The 5,151-nt window shown below is 38.9% G+C and overlaps 1 long non-coding RNA gene across 1 annotated transcript; it reads left to right on the top strand.

Moving 5' to 3' along the window:
• The first annotated feature begins 1,331 nt into the window (after positions 1 to 1,331).
• LOC120266315 lies at positions 1,332 to 3,146 on the top strand. Its single transcript, XR_005538137.1, has 3 exons — positions 1,332 to 1,444; positions 1,856 to 1,927; positions 2,659 to 3,146. It is a non-coding gene; the product is annotated as an uncharacterized LOC120266315 (long non-coding RNA).
• The last annotated feature ends 2,005 nt before the right edge of the window (positions 3,147 to 5,151 follow it).

Here is a 5,151-nt window from a genome sequence, read left to right as displayed (position 1 = left end):
AGAAGTTAGCAAGGTTGTACATTGAGGAGATAGTGAGGTTGCATGGAGTGCTAGTCTCGATAGTTTCAGATCGGGATCCAAGATTCACTTCTTGTTTTTGGCCAAGCTTTCAGGAGGCTTTAGGTATAACTTTGAAGTCTAGTACTGCTTATCATCCTCAGACAGATAATTAGTCAGAGAGGACCATTCAATCCCTTGAGGACATGTTGAGAGCATGTGTTATAGATTTCCAAGGGAGTTGGGATCAACATCTACCATTGGAGTTTGCCTACAACAATAGCTTTCAAGCAAGCACTGGTATGACTCCATATGAAGCTTTGTATGGAAGAAGGTGTAGAACCCTCTTTTCTGGGATGAAGTGGGAGAAAGGAAGCTTCAGAATGTGAGTTGATTGACTGAACTATTGAGAAAGTGAAAGTAATTAAAGATTGATTGAAAGCAGCTCAAGACCGGCAAAAGAGCTACGTTGATAACCGTAGAAGATTCTTGGAGTTTGAGGTTGGAGATAGAGTATTTGTGAAAATCTCTCCATGGAAAGGGGTAATTCGGTTTCGAGGTAGGGGGAAGTTGAATCCCAGATGTATAGATCCATTTTTGATCCTAGAGATGATTAGGCCGGTGGCATATCGTTTAGAATTACCACCTGAGTTGGAGAAGATCCATAATGTCTTTCATGTGTCTATGTTGAAGAATTATGTTCCCGACCCTTCTCATTGTCTTGAGGCAACATCGATGGAGTTAAGAGAAGATTTAAAGTTTAAAGTGCAACCAGTGATGATTCTTGATCGCCAAGTGAAAACATTTCGATGAAAGGTCATTCCTATGGTAAAAATGCTTTGAAGGAATGATGTTGTAGAAGAGGTTACTTGGGAGCCAGAAGAGGTGTTGAAGAGAAAATATTCTCTATTGTTTGAGGAGAGAGTTATGTGAAATTTCTGTAAGGGGGTACAGTGTAATACTTCCATCTTCTTGCTTTGTTTGTTACTTTGTTATCTTAGTTATTTTAGTTGTTTTCTCATTGTCTTTCATTTGGGGCTTCTTGCCTTGTGTTTGGGGATGTTTTGAGAGTTGTCTAGAGTGCGTGGGTTGTGCACAGGCCGCATAGCCCCTCCTGGGAGCTATACTGCCTCCTGTGCGGCCGCACAAGGGGCCGCACACCCCAGGTAGAGGGGTGTGTGGCCTGGTGCGTGGCCCTCACACCAGCCCGCACATCTTTTTGCCTGAGGTGTGTGGGCACTTGTGTGGACCGCACATGAGCCCGTACATGCACTGTATTAGTGTTTTTATACTCGTTTGAGCTCATTTTCCTCATCTTTCTTCCCTCAAACCCTCTCATCCTTTCCTACTCTCTTCCTCTACCATTCTTGGAAGTTTGAGGGCTGATTTTGATGGCATTCTTGGGCTTGTTCTTGGACCATAGAGTTTGATCATCTCTTGACTCAAGGTAGGCTTCCATCCTTTATTGTTTCTTCTTTGTTCCTTAGATGAGTATAGCTAGGGTTTGGTTGTGGACTCAAGTGGGAGCTTGATTCTTGTTCCTTTTCTTCTTCTTTGTTGGTAGAGCTTGGAAGGAGTATTTGTGTTGATTTGTATGACTTTGATTTAGAGAAATCCTTGAAACCTCTTCTTCCTTAATTTCGGATTTACTGTAGCACCAACCAAGTTAGGTTTTCCTTACTTTCCTTGTTGGTTTTAAGGGTTGTGAGAGATATATTCTTGCTAGATCTTCTAGTTAGAGAGTTTAGAAAACCCTAGAAGCAATCATTTTCCCATTTTGAGCATTGTCCTTCATTTTAATTGATCAAATTGTTGATGATGTTTGGTTGTTTGTTTTGGGTTGTTTAATTGCTTCTAGGAGATGAAACTTCAAGCAAGGGAAAGGAGCCGGTGGAGAAGTAACACTGGAGGTTTTTAGCTTGCCAAGTTTGTGAGTGGGATTTACTAAATTATGGACTATAAATCATGCATGTTTTTCTAATATTTAAGTTGCTTGCCTTTGAATGATAAACTCCTTATTGCTAAATCTCTTTAAAAGTTTTCCATGGAGTTTAGAAATCATGATGATTTATGATTTGACTTATTTCATGGATATTTATAAAGTAAAAGTTTTCCATGGAGTTTAGAAATCATGATGATTTATGATTTGACTTATTTCATGGATATTTATAAAGTATATATATTATTTGTGGTTTGGAAACCCTATGTTTTGAAGTATATGTTTCAATTTGTGCATTTTTAAGAGATTTGATGTTCTTGTTATGATAACCAAAAAGGCATGTGTAAACTAAGTTGAATTTCACTGTGATGATGCTATATATGAAGTATATCTTCAAAGGATACTCTTGTATGATGTTCTTAATGAAAATGGTTTTACTGAAGATGTTATAATCAAGTTATTCACTCTTGTCGTGAAAATTGCAACTGTGAACACTTGTGATCTCTCGATAAGAATTATGCTATAATATTGATGTATATACTGAGCCTACGGGTTAGATTGTTATTTAAATGTTTTGATGGTGACATGGGAGCCAAGCTCCAGTACTTATGATAAGTTTCTAAATGTATGTATTTTAGTATATGTATTTGATACTTCTAGAATGTATTTTTATATGAATGGATGCCCGTTTTGTGCTTAATTGACTATTATTTGCTTTGTAGGGCATGGAGAAGCCGTGGAAGACACGAAGATATGATTTGGGCAAAAAAAGAGAAGAAAACCAAGTCATAATACTGTAGCATATTTTACTTTAGTTGGAGTAACGTAGCAAGATTACTGCAGCAACCACTGTAGCACCTGTAGAATTTTCGAGTCGGGAATTGATCTAGGCCATACGACCTCAATGCAACCCGGGATTGACCCCGGGATTGATACTATAGCCAAAGAAGAGAAGAATTTGCTTGAAGGCATACTGCCTCAATGAGGCCATGATAGACCCTGAGATTGACCCCGGGATACATGGTTTTGGGGCATGATAAAAGGGCACTTCTAGGGCAAAGCAAAGGGGCTTTTCCTTGGCCGTTTGGGCCACAGCCACCACACTTTCTTGAGGCTTTCCGGCCACCTTCCGGTGATGATCCTTGTGGGGAACGAGCACACTTCATCACCAAGAGGGAGAGGAGCAAAGGAGAAGGAGTTGGAGTGAAGTTCTAAGCCACCATTGCATCACCATTCGAAGCTTCATCGATTCAAGGAGATCAAGATCGTAGAGGGAGTTTTCTTGCTTCTTTATTGTCTTTCTTTTCCTTGTATGTTGTGTAAGTATCCCTCATCATGAGGGATTAACTTATTTTGGTGTTTGGATGTGGATGAACCGTAGGGTATATTCTTGTGTATGAACTTGTGATGTTGTTAGTTATTTAATTTGATGGTTGTTTGAGATTCAATCTTTCATGCTTTCATGTCTAGAATTACATGTATGGAGAGATCCTTAATTCTTTTATGAGTTGTATGCGCAGATGTGACCTACTCACGTATACTAGATCTAGGAAAGATTGAAAGGGGATTCTTGTGCTGACACGCCGAGAGATCGGGTGTTGGTAGCCCTCCAATGCTAGGTTTAAGCTGAAGGATAGTAGGTTTACTCCTATTAGAGATTTTCTTGAACTCATTGCAATCGTAGGTGGGTTAATCCAGAAGAGATTCCGATTAACACTCGTATGGGATTAGGGGTTAGCCGTCGAGAAATTGGGGTTAACCTATTTATGAGATCTTTAGGTCTTAAATGCTGTCAATGCACTTTAAACCATCCAAGTTTGGGACTTAATAACAACCCTAGGGGGATTCTTTCTTAACACGGCTTTCTCTTGCTTGATACTCCCTTGTTTATTTATTTATGTGTGTTAGTTACCCGGCCATAGGATTAGCTTAGGTTAGTTTATTTTGTTTTATTTGTTCTTCTTATGAAGAATTGCAGGCTACATAATAGATAAAGAGGGAGTAATAATACTTCTTTGCCCCATGGAATACGACCCTTGTATCACTCACAGGGTATTACTTGGCGATCCCGTACACTTGCGGGGAAGCAATCAACTTACTACAGTAAGAAGTGGAAGGTTTCCACGGACTGACTTATGCCATTTCCGGTGAGAGTGTAGAATCTTGACTTAGATATTGTTGGGTTGTTCGGAGTAACCACACGGGCTTCTTAACGGCCAATGCCAAGATACACGCATCTTGGTGGCTCTTGACCTAACCGAGGCCACAGTTAGCGATGGAAGGTTTTTGAGGCCATTTGGGATACTGTCGATTATTGTGATTTGTTGGTTTATTTACTGGTAAGAATTTTGTCTTATGAAGCTATCGAAAAGATTGTGTGAATATTGGATTTCCTAATGATTTCAAAGGGGTTCTATTTTACATTTTGTGGAGAAAGCTTATATTCCTGTGATATATCTGTTATTTAAAGTATCTTTATTATTATTAAGGATTGAAACATGTTTATGGTATTTTATTATATATATATATATATATATATATATATATATATATATTTTTATTTGATTGTGCATGAGTTATAGTTCCATGTCTAACCCCTCATTGAGTATTCTAGTTACTCACCCCCTTTTTCTTTCTCCCAGGGGATAGCATAGCGTAGGGGTGAAAGGCATGAAGTGCTTGGCAAGAGTTGTGTTTGTATTCTCATTTTGAGTTGTGTATGTTGCTTTATTTCCTTGGCATGTATCATCAGGGTTCCACTATGTGTTGTTGAACCCTATTATGTTGTTCCTTTGTGGAATACTTTTTGTATGTCAGTTTGGTCCATGTTATGTATGAGGGGTATACTCTGTGTTTTGGGCTTGTTGTTGTTGTTGTTGTTGTTGTTGTTGTTGTTGTTGTTGTTGTTGTTGTCATTATCATATGGTGGTTACTTATATCTCTTACCTTGGTGTCAATTTAATGAACATGGGTAGGATGATTGATGTATGTATTTATTGTTGAGTTACTCCTTGTGATCATAGATGTATTATATAGGGAACGGGTTAGCCTTATAGTGATCTAGAGTTGAGTTAGTGTTGGACCTCCCCTGGGTTGTCGTGGTGACATGTCACGTGTTTGACTCACGGGATAGGGCATAACATCTATGGCAATCAAATACGCCAAGATCTGCAACTGTATCTATGGGAATCATGAGCTTCCAGTTTTGCAACTAC

The sequence above is a fragment of the Dioscorea cayenensis genome, chromosome 8, assembly GCF_009730915.1.
Source record: "Dioscorea cayenensis subsp. rotundata cultivar TDr96_F1 chromosome 8, TDr96_F1_v2_PseudoChromosome.rev07_lg8_w22 25.fasta, whole genome shotgun sequence".
NCBI lineage: Eukaryota > Viridiplantae > Streptophyta > Magnoliopsida > Dioscoreales > Dioscoreaceae > Dioscorea > Dioscorea cayenensis.
This window is presented reverse-complemented; position numbering and strand designations above follow the sequence as displayed.